We start from the raw sequence: 15,677 nt of genomic DNA on the forward strand, positions 1-15,677 counted from the left end.
GGTATGGAGGTTTGTCAACTGGTCCTGGATGGGGTCACACTTCCCCTAAAGGACTATGTTCGTAGTTTGGAAGTGCTCCTGGATCCTTTGCTCCAGATGTCAGCTCAGATAGATGTGACGGCAAGAAGTGCCTGTTATCAGCTTCGGTTTTTCAAAGTCGTGGTTTCTTCCAACCTTCACTTCTGTTCCTTTCTTTTACTATGATATGCCAGCTGTGCCCTTTCCTCAAACCTGAAGACCTAAACACTCTGGTGCACTTGCTGGTAAGCTCATGTCTTGACTTCTGCAATGTGGTCTACAAAGGGCTTCCCTTGCACCAAGTCTGGAAACTTCAACTGATCCAAAATATGGCAGCCAGAGTGGTCACTGGAATATCTAGAGGTGACCATATTAAACCTATACTAAAGTCACTTCACTGGCTGCTCATTAATTTCCAGGAGCAGTACAAGGTGTTGGTTATAACCTTCAAAGCCCTTCATGGCTTGGGCCCACCTTACTTACGGGATCACCTTCTCCCATACAAACCACCCCAAACATTAAGGACCTCTGGTAAAATCTTACTGCAGCCAGCAAAAACTAGGCTGGCTGCAGTTACCCAGAGGACCTTCTCTTCTGCTTGCTATAGGGAAAGGTTCACTTGTGGGGAGATTGTATACAATCCGCTTAAAACATGGTGTGGACTCTGAGGTGGTTCAAGAAAACATGGTTCAATGGCCAAGAAATCTAGGACACAATATTGAGATGGAACAATGGGAGTTAACTTGGAAAAGGAGGATAAAATACACCGCTTCCCAAGCCCTAAGGGAAAATGATTGCAAAGTATTTTTCCCATTGTATTTGCAACCTGAAAAAAATACATAAAATATCTTAGAATAGTTCAGATAGATGCCGGATGTGCGGAAATGAAAAGGACACATTTCCCCATCTCTGGTGGTTCTGTGTAAATGTGAAAGAATACTGGCATAAAGTACATTGTATAATATCTAAAATGTTACAAGTGAACGTAAAATAGGAACATTGGATCTTACCTGTGAGATGTTCATTTTCAGCGGTAGAGGTGGGAATATCCTATAATATGGGTTGATTCCACCTCTTGCTCCGAAATAGGCAGGAAAAACAGACTTGAAGGAGTCGATGGCACCAGAAGGAGCAACCTCCTCCATCCCTCAGTCAATATTATAGCTGAGGATAGAAAACAAACTCAGAGAGCATTCAATGCAAATCTAAGTATAATCAATAAAAACTATCAACCAGCCTTGCAGCAGAGCCAAGGGAAACAGCCTCCTCAGTTCTGGGTAGGGAGGATCTTCCCACCTCCATCGCTGGAAATGAACATCTCACAAGTAAGACCCAGTGTTCCTTTTACCAGCGATGGAGGTGGAAACATCCTATAACATGGGACTTACCAAAGCTCCCCGACCAACGGGTGGGTGAACTGAGGCATGTCACTTATGTGAGAGCCACAAGATGTGTCTTCCAGAGGAAGCCTCTTTGATACAAGCCCACCCAACAGTGGTGTGAGAATTGAGAACCTCAGGCTAATGATCCACAACCAACTTAATGTAAAACATGAAAGTTTATTGTAAGATGCATAGCAGAAGTAACCACAAGCACGTCTTTGCAGAATCTGAAGGCACAGGGAAAAGTTCCCACTTTAAAACCCCACCCAGGACTCAATCCTCACGGCAAACAGCCAGCTTACAGTTGAAGAACCGTTACCTTCTATCCCACCTTCCAAACCCCTTAGCAGGGCCCTATCCACAAGCCAAACCTCACCCTTAATATTCAACCTTATTTTCCCAACCCCCAACACTATGCAATGTTTCAACACACAGAACTATCTAGATCAATATATATATTAAACATACAACAGTGATCATATACGAGCTGAATACATGAAGTGAATATTAAGTAACTGGGTATGTCTAATATTCTACTTGATCTTAACTGGTTCTGACAAAGTGTGACCCTGCTGGTGCTCTTGGACCTCTCAGCGGCCTTCGATCCCATTCACCACAGGATCCTTCTGAAATGCCTGGGTGAGCTGGGTTTTGGGGGCAGTGCTTTGCATTGGTTCAGGTCCTACATCTTGGGCAGATTCCAGACGGTGTCGCTTGGGGACAGTTGTTTGTCCAAGAGGGATCTCAAGTTGGGCGTCCCTCAAGACGCGATTCTGTCCCCAATGCTATTCAACATTTACCTGAAGCTGCTGGCTGAGATCATCTGGAGACATGGGGCGGGATGTTATCAATATTTCTCTTTGTCTCAGACTGATGCAGTGACTAAGGATGATGTTTCTCCTCTGAATGGCTGTCTTAATGCGGTAATGGACTGGAAGAGGGAAAACAAACTCAAATTGAATCCAGGTAAGACAGAGAGACCCCTAATCTGGGAATGGAGTTATGTCAGCCAGTTCTGGATGGTTTCACACTTCCCCTGAAAGACTCTGTCCTCAGTTTGGGAGTGCTCCTGGATTCATCGCTTCATCTCATGGCTCAGGTGGATGCGACGGTCAGGAGCACTTGTTATCAGCTTCGGCTGATACGCAAAATGCGCCGCTTCCTGGAGCAGGGAGACCTCGATACAGTAGTACATATATGCGCTGGTCACCTCTCGGCTCGACTTCTGTAATGCACTCTACATGGGGTTACCCGTGTGCCCAGTCTGGAAACTTTAGTTGGTACAGAATATGGCAGCCAGATTGGTTAGGGACACTTCTAGAACTGCCCACATTACACAGGTTCTTAAATCCCTCGACTGGCTGCCCATTAGTTTCTGGGCAAGATACAAGGTGTTGCTTTTAACCTTTAAAGCCCTCCATGGCTTGGGTCCTGACTACTTGCGGGAGCGCCTCCTCCCATACCATCCACCTTCAGACTCAGGTCCTCTGGGAAGAACCGGCAACAACTCAAGAAGACCAGACTTTCAGCGGTGACCCAGAGGTCCTTCTCATCAGCTGCTCCCAGGCTCTGAAATGACCTCCGGATGAGATCCGTCCTATTTCTACCTTGGAAGCCTTTAGGAAAGCTATTAATACGGATCTCTTCCGGCAGGCCTTTCCAGACTAGAATAGAGTTGCTTCTCCCTGCCCTTGCCCCTTACTCTTGCCAACCTTTTTACTATATTGTGTTTTGGATGTTTTAAATTTTCTTGCTGTTTAATAGCTTTTTAAGGGTCAATTAATGTTTTTATAATTGGGAGGAGGGTTGGGGGTTTGGTGGATTTAACTGTATTTCTTAAATTGTATGTTATTTTATGACTGTAATCCGCTTTGATTCCTTTGAGATAAGGCGGAATATAAATATTATTATTATTATTATTATTATTATTATTATTGCATCCCTTCAAGGGGGACCAAGGTCCTTTCAGTATGCTCCCAGAACCGGGGGGGGGGGGGATGTTTCTGGGGCAGTGGGTCTCTCTGTTGGTCCTCCTCTGCGGGGTTGTTGTGAAGGAAAAGGTAAGTATTTGAGGAGGGTTCCTAATCCAGATCCTGTGGGCCTCTAAGTTGTTAATATCCGTCATATTAACAGATTGGAAGCCTTTAGGAAGGCTATGAAGACAGATCTCTTCCGGCAGGTCTTTCAAGACTAGATTAGATCCATTGACTTGCCTCCCCCTCCCCCTGAAATTACCCTTGCCATCGTTAGTGTGATGGAAATTGCTATTGATGTCTCATTCTTGCCCTCCCCACTCACCTCCCCTTCCCTCCTTCTCACCTTCAGAAAACGACCCATTCCTTGCCTGAAAAAAACCTTTTTATTATATTGTGTTTTGGATGTTTTAAATTTTCTTGCTGTTTAATAGCTTTTTAAGGGTCAATTAATGTTTTTATAATTGGGAGGAGGGTTGGGGGTTTGGGGGATTTAATAGTATTTCTTAAATTGTATGTCATTTTATTACTGTAATCCGCTTTGATTCCTTTGAGAAAAGATGGAATATAAATTATAATAATAATAATAATAATTATTATTATTATTATTATTAATACATCCTTCAAGGGGGTCCAAGGCCCTTTCAGTATGCTCACAGAACCGGGGGGGGGGGATGTTTCTGGGGCGGTGGGTCTCTCTGTTGGTCCTCCTCTGCAGGGGTTTTGTGAAGGAAAAGGTAAGTATGTGAGGGAGGGTGCCCAATCCGGATCGTATGGGGATCGTATGCCAGGGGATTGCCAGAGCTTTGAGATCCCTCCGTCTCCCTCCTCTTGGCTTTCGCCTAGATTTTGGCTTTTCTCTCCCCCCCAGAGCCCCCTCCCCCAGGACTCTGGAGAAAAGTTATCCTCCCCCCCAAAATGTTATATCTAATGCTATCCTGAGTGATGCTATTTGGCACAAAATTCTTCCCCAAATGAGGCATCAGAAGGGAGGGTCTCTCCTCTGCCCCACTTTCCAGGAGGGAGGGGGCTCCTCAAAGCCCTTTTTACCTTTGGATCCCCCTCCCCTCCATGGCCATGTCTCTCTCCAAGGGTCCCCCCTGCCCTCTTCTCATAATAACCCCCAAGTAGTTGGGCCCAAAGGAATCCCCCGAGGAGGGGGCAGGGAAGGAAAATGGGAGAGGAGGCCTGGCAGGCCTCCTGCCTTTCTTTGGGGGGAGAATCCCCAAAGAAACCTTCCTTCTTATAACCCCCAAAGGCTTCCCAGAAAACCCTCCAGCCATTTATCTGAATGAACAAGGGCTCTCCCCACTTCCATCCCTCCTCAGAATAGACTATGAGGGCAGCAATGGCTTCAGGGGCTGAGACTGTGCATACATAGATGTCCCCAAAGGCCCCTCCTCAGCATGCGCAGGATCGCCAGGGCCGAGATGCTACTGCTTATTCTGCTGGCGGTCTTTGTGGGAAAGAAAGGTTTGTGCCTGGGCTTCAGCGGCCTCCCCTTCTTTCCCTCCTTCCTTTCTTTCTTTGAGGAGACCACAATAGAGCCCAAGGTGCAGAGCTGGACTCAGGAGGGAAAGGCATGAAAGGAAGGCTCTAGTTTGGAAATATAGCTGTCCCTGTGTATCCTGGATGTTTGTGTGTTTGCCTCTGCTGTTCTTATGACTGGGAATGGAGCTGAGGACTGAGGAGAGAAGAAAGGGTCAGTTTTGGGCAAATTCAGAACTTCTGTGCATCAAAGAGTCCAGTGTGTTGAAATAGGAAAGAACTTTACTGTGAACACATAGAAATTCAGTGTCTAAGCCAGAACTGCCCACTCCCATCCAAACAAGACATTAAAACCCCCAAACCTAAAACTCCACCCTCTTCCAAACCTACCCCCCCCCCAATTCCCACAGTCTATGCCCCACAGGTAACAAGGCCCCCTTTGCCATTCCTGAAATTAGGCCCTTTCTGCCTCCAACTTTCTTTAGCCAACATCCCACAAATTCTAAAAGCTATCATCCCCATAACTATTTTAACCAGCTGTAATAAATCCCAGCCCTCCATCTGCCTAACCTATACCACGACCCACAATCCGCAGCCAAATTTACAACCCAAAGTCATTATCTATACAATTAGCAATTAAAACCCAATCTTAACAAAATACAACCTTAACATGAACAGACATATGGACAGACAAACATTACAAACCAAATCACAACAGTCTTTTCTTAGCACTGCTGGACTGAAAATATATTTTTTGCATTCCTTACTGACAAAAAGAGTGTTAGTTCATTTCTGGGATTTGTGTGGCTTCTCTCCTGTGTGGACTCTCTGATGTCTCACTAGGTTTGACTTTGAAGTAAAAGATTTCCCACAATGCTGGCATTTGTATGGCTTCTCTCCTGTGTGGGCTCTCCGATGCATGACTAGGACTGACTTGTAAGCAAAATGTTTCCCACAATGCTGGCATTTGTATGGCTTCTCTCCTGTGTGGACTCTCTGATGTGTCACTAGGTGTGCCTTTAAAGAAAAACATTTCCCACAAAGCTGGCATTTGTATGGCTTCTCTCCAGTGTGGGCTCTCTGATGTCTCACTAGGTGTGACTTCTGAGGAAAACATTTCCGACAATGCTGGCATTTGTATGGCTTCTCTCCAGTGTGGGCTCTCTGATGTGTCACTAGGTTTGACTTCCAAGAAAAACTTTTCCCACAATGCTGGCATTTGAATGGCTTCTCTCCTGTGTGGACTCTCCGATGCACGACTAGGACTGACTTGTAAGCAAAATATTTCCCACAATGCTGGCATTTATGTGACTTCTTTCTTGTGTGGACTCTCTTGTGACCGACAAATTCTTCTGTAAAAGAGGACAATGAGTGAATCACAGTGTAAAGACATTAAAGTGTTACCCCAAGATTTAGCCCCACGTTCACCCCTCCCTATTTGTGATTAAATTAATAAAGTTGGTGTGAGTGACCTGAGCATGAACCTGTTCTGGATGCCCCCAAATCCATATAATGATTGTATTCTTACTCATAGGAGCTACCAAAGAAAAGAGTGAAGGGGAACTGCCATGAGGAAATGAGTAGAAGCAGATAGTCAGGCCATTGAAAAATATTTCATTAAATATATGTAAAACTATTTTAATTGAAAAGTGGCATCATTTCCTGTGAGACTGCCAGAGAGTCCTGAGTCAGAGCCCAAGGCATGATGCAAGCTAACTGCAGAGGATGCTTCATGCTGTGTGGCACCAGGAGATGACTCACAAGCAATACAGTATACAGCGCACATGCGGATTGATGTGGGTTGGTGTTGGGTGTAGAAGAGATTGTGAAGTTGATGGAAGTCAGAGAGGAGAGCTTGCAAATATTTGTTTTATATTGCAACGCAAGCTAAAGAACCTCCAAGGACTTGGAGGAAATCAACTGTGTGTCAGTTATTTTTAAGTGTGGAAAGTGGTCAGTGCATTGCCAATGCCTATATCTGGAGATTTGCTTCTGTACTCTGCTATGTTATTGTTGAGCTCTGGGAATGTTGCCTTCAGACTGTGCTATACATTGGCTTGTGAATGGGACCAGAGTTCAGAGCCAAGAAGGAACTAAGAGCCAGTGTGACAATCCTGTTTGGCTGAGGTATTTTTGCCAAGCACCCATTGCATTTATTTCAGTTTCATACAATTCTTTCCCCACCCAGGAAACATCCTAAAGCAATTTAAACCTTTTCGAAAGCTCGGTTTCTGCCCCTAAGCAACAATTTCAGTATAAATATCAGCCCCAACTGGCTCTTCTTCAGCGTCAGTCCAGTTGCAGACAGACACTCCGTTGATTTACACTGCTAAACACCTCACTACACTCGCCAGCCCCACTTGCCATTGGAGTTACTGACTCTCTCCTTTCTGGACCCTCAGCAATTGGAATCTAGATATTACCATTAGCAAAGCCTTACACTATTCACCACTCCCACCTTTGTTATCCAGTTCTTGTGTGTGTGTGTGAACACCTATATGTGTATATGTGTGTGTATGCGTGTATTTTGCTTTCCCCCTAAATAAAACACAAAAACCTATTGGAAATGCCTCTGGAGTTCTGTGTGCCTCTGGGTCTGGTATAGTTGGGATGAATCCCAGGGTCACTGTAGCCTCACTCTCTCCTTTGAGCTAAGTATGAAATTCCCCTAAAAGCATAGCACTTGTGGGTGTCCTCCCCAGACTCCAGCATTTCGAGTGACAAAGGGCCTCTGGAATCAACCACGGACCTAAGCAAGCTCAGGTTGGAAAAGAAACATGAGAGAAAAAGGGATTATTGTGTTACCTTTTCCTCTCTGTACAGACATTGCTCATAATTCCTAAATGGAACCCTTAATATGTATGAAAACAAGGGCCTGATTTCAAGTTCAGTTCTGAGGTTCAGTGCTCTACATGGGGATACCGTTGGAACAAGTTCGGAAGCTTCAGTTAGTTCAAAACGCAGCAGCCAGATTGGTCACCGGAACATCTAGGTCAGGCCATATAACACCAGTTCTAACATCTCTATGTTGGCTGCCAATTAGCTTCCGGGAGCAATACAAAGTGTTGGTTATTACCTTTAAAGCCCTACAAGGCTTAGGCCCAAGCTACTTGAGGGAATGCCTCTCCCTACACAATCCGTCCCGCCCTCTCAGAACAAAGAGCAGTGTAAGAACAACTTCTCACACAGCGTACACAGCCATGGCCCCCAAGTTATGGAACAACATGCTGGAGGAGATCCCTCTTATCACCATCTTGGATGCTTTCAAGAAAGCACTTAAGGCAGATCGCTTCCAGCAAGCTTACCCACCCGACCTCTTGTAAAGAACTTAAGGAAAAATCCCACTTCTGATCATAATTGTGCATTTTAAACGATGTTTTTATTTGTCCCGAATTGAGTTTTTGGCAACTGGTTCTTTTACTGTGTGTAAATTGGATGCTATCGTTTTTTGTGGCTATTTTATGGTTGCAATACCACCTCAATCCGTTGCGAGAGGGGGGGAAATACAACTAAAACTTATTATTATTATTATTATTATTATTATTATTAAAATCTATCAGGTTGGAGGCTTCCTACCAATCCCCAAGGCCCCTCCCCTGGCCCTTCCCAGAGGTCCCTTCCTTTCCGCACAGAGCTAGGCGATCCTGGCTTTGCTCCTGCCTTCCCCTCCTGGCTCCCAGAGGTCTAGAGTTGGAAGAGACCACAAGGGCCATCCAGTCCAACCCCATTCTATCATGCAGGAATCAAAGCATCCCCGACAGATGGCCATCCAGCCTCTGTTTAAAGACCTCTAAGGAAGGAGACTCCACGAACATCTCCGAGGGAGTTTGTTCCATTGTCGAACAGCCCTTACTGTCAGGAAGTTCCTCCTAATGTTGAGGTGGAAACTCTTTTCCTGTAACTTGCATCCATTGCTCCGCGTTCTAGTCTCCGGAGCAACAGAAAAGAAGTGTCCTACCTCCTCGATATGAAATCCCTTCAAATAGTTAAACAGGTCTATCATATCACCTCTTAACCTTCTCTTTTCCAGTCTAAACATTCCCAGCTCTCTAAGCCGTTCCTCATACGGCATGGTTTCCAGACCGTTCCCCATTTTCGTTGCCCTCCTTTGGACACACTCCAGATTCTCCATATCCTTTTTGAATTCTGGTGCCCTGAACTGGACACAGTATTCCAGGTGGGGCCTGACCAAAGCAGAATAGAGTGGGACTATTACTTCCCTTGATCTAGATACTATACTTCTATTGATGCAGCCTAAAATCGCATTGCCTTGTTAGCTGCTGCATCACACTGTTCACTCATCTTTAACTTGTGGTTTACTTGGACTCCTAGATCCCTTTCACACGTAGTTTCATTCAGCCAGGTGTCCTCCATCCTATATCTGTTCATTTCATCCCCCCCCCCCCCAGCCTAATCCCCTTCCCTTTCTCCCTCCACTCTCCAACCTTCCCTCTTGCTCATCTGCACTGCTTCAGCATTTCACCTTCACCATCTCTTTCCTGCCTTTCTATTTTTCACATTTGCTCCTTCTCTCTATCACAGATACACACCTATTTATGTGATGCATAAAAGAGACACTTTGAGGCTCATTTGTTGAGAAAGGTAGAATAATCAATATACAAATAACCCAATGGGAAAGGCAGAGCAAGGGGGATGGGACCTGGTCTCCAATTTTGGTGAGGATCAAGCACCAGGGAGCAGCCTTGAAACAGTCTTAAGACATCTCTAAGACAGGGCTGGGCTATTGTTGGGCATTGGGGGGGGGGGGCATCACATGGACCCACAGGGTATCTCAGGGGCAACTGCACAGTGTATTGCCATAAAATAGGAATCATGTTTTGACCCTAAGTATTGGATCCCTTTGGGGAAGTGGAGGCCATTTTGACACTGTTGGGCCTTCTCTGAGCCATTGCAGGGCCAAGGGAGGTCTTTTCCCCAAGAAGCCTCTCCAGAGCCTCAAAAGGCTGGAAGAGGGCCAAAAAAGGTAGAAACATACTCAGAGATGTGCTGAGTACCATTTCAGTGAGAAATGCATTAATCTCCATGCTGTCTTCCCACAAAAGCCTAGAATTGGTGTGATATCTGGGGGCGGAACTAAGTTTCAGAATAAAAAAGTCCTTTGCTTGCACCAAAAGGTCTATTGAGAAACTCAGGTAGAAGCGCCCATTAACATGTCTAAGCAGTCTCTGAAGTGTCTAAACCTTTTCCCTCCATCGTTAACTATCTCCACACTCCTACCCTTTCCTCTCCCTTCAGCCCCTAAACAGTCTGGCTGCCAAGGTACCTCTTGCCTTATTCTCCACTGTTCACATATGCCTCTCCCCCCGGGGGCATGTCTGCCACCCAAAGCTCACAAACCAGTCAGTTAAGAGCCTCCACTACTGGAGGTTGGATGGTGCTTGGAATGTGTATTCCTGCATGGCAGAAGTGGGTTGAACTGGATGGCCCTTGTGGTCTATTCCATCTCTATGATTCTATAATGCTTGTGGATTCCGGTTCCTTACCCACAGAGGCCACATTCTCATAATTCTCCATCATTATATAACTGTACATAATTCTCTGCTTCTTCGTCAAAAGTTTCCATTCGTCCTCGGTGAAATATATCGCCACATCCGCAAAGGTCACCTGCAACAGAAAATAGCCCTCATCCACAGAGTGACTAAGCAAAAGGGGAGGAAAGCACATGGTGCATCCAAATATTATTTGATCACTTTAGAATTCAGTCCAGGAAATAAACTTTAAATTCTGTCAGCATGAAAAAAGCTACTGCCTTTGAGACTGAGTTTATCTTGAATCTTTCCAATATAATATACAATATAATACACAATATAATTTAGGCCATGGCTGGGATACTGATGATGGATGAGGAGACCGACTATCCCAACACATACAGTACATTTAGCCACCAAAGAATTATGGTGCATTTAGATATATCTTGCCACATTTGAGAGGCAAACATCATTTTTAATAACAGTTCTGGGGAGCACTCTGGGCTTGAGGGCCACTGGGCCCACCCCATATTTAGATCCAGAGAAGTTCTCCCATAGCCCCCAACATTTCACAGATTGGAAAAGCAAGACACACGTGGACAAGCAACCCAGAAGGCAGTGAAGATGGCCAACGTTGTTTATGAGGAAGATCACGCAAACTAGGAAGGGCACAGCAGTTTGCTTTTGCTTCAGCCTCCTGGGAAGGGCCATATCTTCCTTCTTTCCTCTCCTCTCCCCACTTTTGAGTTGATGGGCTGCAAACTCCTTGGCACTCCTTATGCAGAAATTGAAATGAGCTGAAGAAAGGGGAAAGTGGGAGGAGGAGAAAGAAACCAGGACATTTTAAAAGCCCTCGAAATAATGGGGTGACAGAGGATTAACCAGGACTGTCTCTGCCAAACTCGGGCAGTATTTTATTTGCTTCCTTTCATAAATTGACCCAGCAGTGACACAGATGAAGCTATTAGGATAGTGACTCACCGAAGAGCTATTGTACCTCGGCAGCCTCTTTCTGTTGGAGCCCAACTCCCTTCGCTTGGCCTCTGTGTCGGCCATCAGGTGGACAGGGGTTCCTGGTGGTCCTGCACTTGGGTCACTTCCAACAAGAGAGGCCCCAAAGCCGTGTCCAAGGAGGCCGAAATGAAGTTCCTGAGAAAAGGGACCAGGGTTAGGATCTGCTTGGCGAGAAACCCTGCAGCACTCAAAGACATAGAGAATGGCATCCTGCTGGCTATATATGCAGGTGACATATGCCTCCTTTGGGCCGATGCAGAGGTGGGCATGCCCTTCCTCCCTCTGCACCAACAAAGCCCCCTGGACCTAGCTCCCCTACACAACAGATACTCCATGCCTTCTTAGAGTGTGATGGTGAACCTATGGCACGCGTGCCAGAGGTGACACTCAGAGCCCTCTCTGTGTGCACATGTTCCATCGCCCCAGCACAGAGTTTGCCAGAGTTTGTTACTAGAAAGCCAGAGGGACATGGCACTTTGCAATAAATAAGTGGGTCTTGTGTTGCAGTTTGGGCACTCGGCCTCTAAGAGGTTCACCATCACTGGATTAGGGGATGGGAATTTGGAGAGGGCCCTGGTTATGTCCCTGTAGCTAGATGTGAAATCAGTGCATCATAAATAAATGAACAAATAATCTGCTGAAAGCTCCAGAGTCCCCAGTGCTTTTCCCCACCATCAGCCCCTTTCCCAAGAAGGCTGCATCCGCACTGTAGAAATAAGGCACTTTGACACCACTTTAACCGCTCAGTGCTATGGAATCCTGGGATTTTACCTTTGGGACACTTAGCCTTCTCTGCCAGAGAGCTCTCATGCCACAACAAACTACAAATCCCAGGATTCCATAGGATGGAGCCAGCAGATTTAAACCGGCTTCGATCCGGATCATTTCTATAATGCAGATAAAACCTAGGTCTGTTGTAAAAGGATAGAAGCACCCAAGTCGAATTTTTCTCCTGTAAAAATGGTTTTGCTTTTCAAAAATATAAGCAGTTTTTCTGTCTAATCCTTCTTCTTGTTGTTGTTGTTGTTTGTTTGTAAGATTGTAGACATCATTCTTGGTAATATGAGATGGTCAGTCTGTCTCCTTCCTTCTTGCCTGAAAATCTATTAATAAGAGAACTGGGGAGACTTTTAAAACCTCCCAAAGGAGCCGCTTTTGGCCTTGTTTTGGGACTAGCCTCCTCTTAGAAGCCAAACCCCAATGTTTGTGAAGAAGAAGAATAAGGCTTGTTTTAAAACTATCATCCCGTTTCTGATCCCTTTTAAAACCCATGTTCCCCCGAAGGAGCAGAGAAGTGTAATAAGAAAACCCTCTCAGAAAACATAGACAAAAGACACACAAAGGACACCCTTCCTTCCTTTTGGCCCAAGGAGCCTGGCCTCCTTCTCTCTCTGGAGCCTCAGGAGAGAAACAGATGCCTCTGTTCAACTGAGGCCTCAGAGAAGGTTCTGGAACATTATTCCCCACAGTCACAAGCAGAACAAAATGTCTGCCAGAACACAAAATGGCCTCCAGAACACAAAATGGCCCCCAGAACACAAAATGGCAGCCGGAACACAAAATGGCTGCCTCTGCCTCTGCGCTTGGCAGTTGGAGGCCTTCAGGGAACCCAAAATGGAGGATGAAAGGGCCCCAATGCCAGAAGGGACCCCAAACAGCATTTCCAAAACTTAACAACACCTAAAAGTTTTCCTGATCTGAAGATATAGAGACTCCCTGAGATTATCTTTATGAATAAATCTTTTTAAATCTTAATAAATAAATAAATAAATAAATAAAATTTAATGATAATAATAAGCAACAACCAAAAATTATTCTGCCAAGAAGTTGCTTCTTTTTCTAATTCTCCTTCTTCCTCTAAGCCTTCCTCCTCCTCCTCCTCCTCCTCCTGCTCCTCAGGCCCTTCCTCTAAGCCTTCCTCTTCCTCCTCCTCCTCTTCCTCAGGCCCTTCCTCTAAGCTTTCCTCCTCCTCCTCCTCCTCAGGCCCTTCCTCTAAGCCTTCCTCTTCCTCCTCCTCCTCAGGCCCTTCCTCTAAGCCTTCCTCTTCCTCCTCCTCCTCCTCCTTTGGCCTTTCCTCTAAGCTTTCATCTTCTTCCTCCTCCTCCTTAGGCCCTTCCTCTGCCTTCCTCTTCCTCCTCCTCTTCCTCCGGCCCTTCCTCTAAGCTTTCCTCTTCCTCCTCCTCCTCAGGCCCTTCCTCTAAGCTTTCCTCCTCCTCCTCCTCCTCAGGCCCTTCCTCTAAGCCTTCCTCCTCCTCCTCTTCCTCAGGCCCTTCCTCTAAGCCTTCCTCTTCCTCCTCCTCCTCCTCCTTTGGCCTTTCCTCTAAGCCTTCCTCTTCCTCCTCCTCCTCCTCCTCCTCCTCCTCCTCCTCAGGCCCTTCCTTTAAGCTTTCCTCTTCTTCCTCCTCCTCCTTAGGCCCTTCCTCTGCCTTCCTCTTCCTCCTCTTCCTCAGGCCCTTCCTCTAAGCCTTCCTTTTCTTCCTCTTGCTCCTCCTCAGGCCCTTCCTGTAAGCCTTCCTCCTGCTCCTCCTCCTCCTCAGGCCCTTCCTCTAAGCCTTTCTTTTCCTCCTCTTGCTCCTCCTCAGCCCCTTCCTCTAAGCCTTCCTCCTGCTCCTCCTCCTCCTCAGGCCCTTCCTCTAAGCTTTCCTCCTCCTCCTTAGGCCCTTCCTCTAAGCCTTCCTTTTCCTCCTCTTGCTCCTCCTCAGGCCCTTCATCTAAGCCTTCCTTTTCCTCCTCTTGCACCTCCTCAGGCCCTTCCTCTAAGCCTTCTTCCTCCTCCTCCTCAGGCCCTTCCTCTAAGCCTTCCTCCTCCTCTTCCTCCTTAGGCTCTTCCTCTGAGCCTTCCTCCTCCTCCTCTTCCTCAGGCCCTTCCTCTAAGCCTTCCTCCTCCTCCTCCTCCTCAGGCCCTTCCTCTAAGCTTTCCTCCTCCTCCTTAGGCCCTTCCTCTAAGCCTTCCTTTTCTTCCTCTTGCTCCTCCTCAGGCCCTTCCTCTAAGCCTTCCTCCTCCTCCTCAGGCCCTTCCTCTAAGCCTTCCTCCTCCTCCTCCTCCTCAGGCCCTTCCTCTTCCTCCTCCTCCTCCTCAGGCCCTTCCTCTAAGCTTTCCTCCTCCTCCTTAGGCCCTTCCTCTAAGCCTTCCTCCTCCTCCTTAGGCCCTTCCTCTAAGCCTTCCTTTTCCTCCTCTTGCTCCTCCTCAGGCCCTTCCTCTAAGCCTTCCTCCTCCTCCTCCTCCTTAGGCTCTTCCTCTGAGCCTTCCTCCTCCTCCTCCTCCTCAGGCCCTTCCTCTAAGCCTTCCTCTTCCTCCTCCTCCTCAGGCCCTTCCTCTAAGCCTTCCTCTTCCTCCTCCTCCTCCTCCTCAGGCCCTTCTTCTAAGCCTTCCTCTTCCTCCTCTTCCTCAGGCCTTTCCTCTAAGCCTTTCTCCTCCTCCTCAGGCCCTTCCTCTGAGCCTTCCTCTTCCTCCTCTTCCTCAGGCCCTTCCCCTAAGCCTTCCTCCTCTTCCTGTTCCTCAGGCCCTTCCTCTGAGCCTTCCTCTTCCTCCTCAGGCCCTTCCTCTAAGCCTTCCTACTCCTCCTCTTTCTCAGGCCCTTCCTCTAAGCCAGGGGTAGGCAACCCTTTCGAGCTGGGGGCGGGCTTGCTGTCCCTTAGACAACTGGGGAGCCGAAGCCAAAAAATAAACAATTAAATAATTTTTTTAAAAATTAAATAAATAAATAAACCAGGACAAATGTAGGACAAAATTTTCTAATGGAGGACACGCAAAAAAATTGACTGGTTTTTAAAAAAATGTTATAAATCCATGTTTCTGAGGCTTCTATAGAAAATTGCCCCACCATGCCCCTCGCGCGAGACGCCAAAGGCCCCGGTGGCAATCGGCGGCAGGACTGGGCTGGGGCCAGTCCCAAGGCCTCGACGGGCTGCATCCGGCCTGCGGGACGCAGGTTGCCTACCTATCCCTGCTCTAAGCCTTCCTCCTCCTTCTCAGGCCCTTCCTCTAAGCCTTCCTTTTCCTCATCCAAGCTCTGGTGACACAACAAACTACAAATCCCAGGAATTCATAGGATGGAGCCATGGCACTGAAAGTGATTGAAACTGGATTATTTCTGCAGTCTGGATGCATTCTGCTCTTGAGCTCCAAACTGTCATTTTCACAGAACTGCTACTTTTTCAGTGACTGTGATTCATTCTGCTCTTGAGCTCCAAAGGGGCCCAGGACAGAGCCCTGTGAGACCCCACTGGTCACTTCTCTCCAGGACGAAAAGGTGCCATTGTTGAGCACCCTTTGGCTTCGGCCAGTCAACCGATTACAAATCCACGTAACA

The sequence above is a fragment of the Sceloporus occidentalis genome, unplaced genomic scaffold (assembly GCF_023333645.1).
Source record: "Sceloporus occidentalis isolate IW3139 unplaced genomic scaffold, rSceOcc1.0.p SCAF_592, whole genome shotgun sequence".
In the NCBI taxonomy this organism is placed as follows: Eukaryota; Metazoa; Chordata; class Lepidosauria; order Squamata; family Phrynosomatidae; genus Sceloporus; species Sceloporus occidentalis.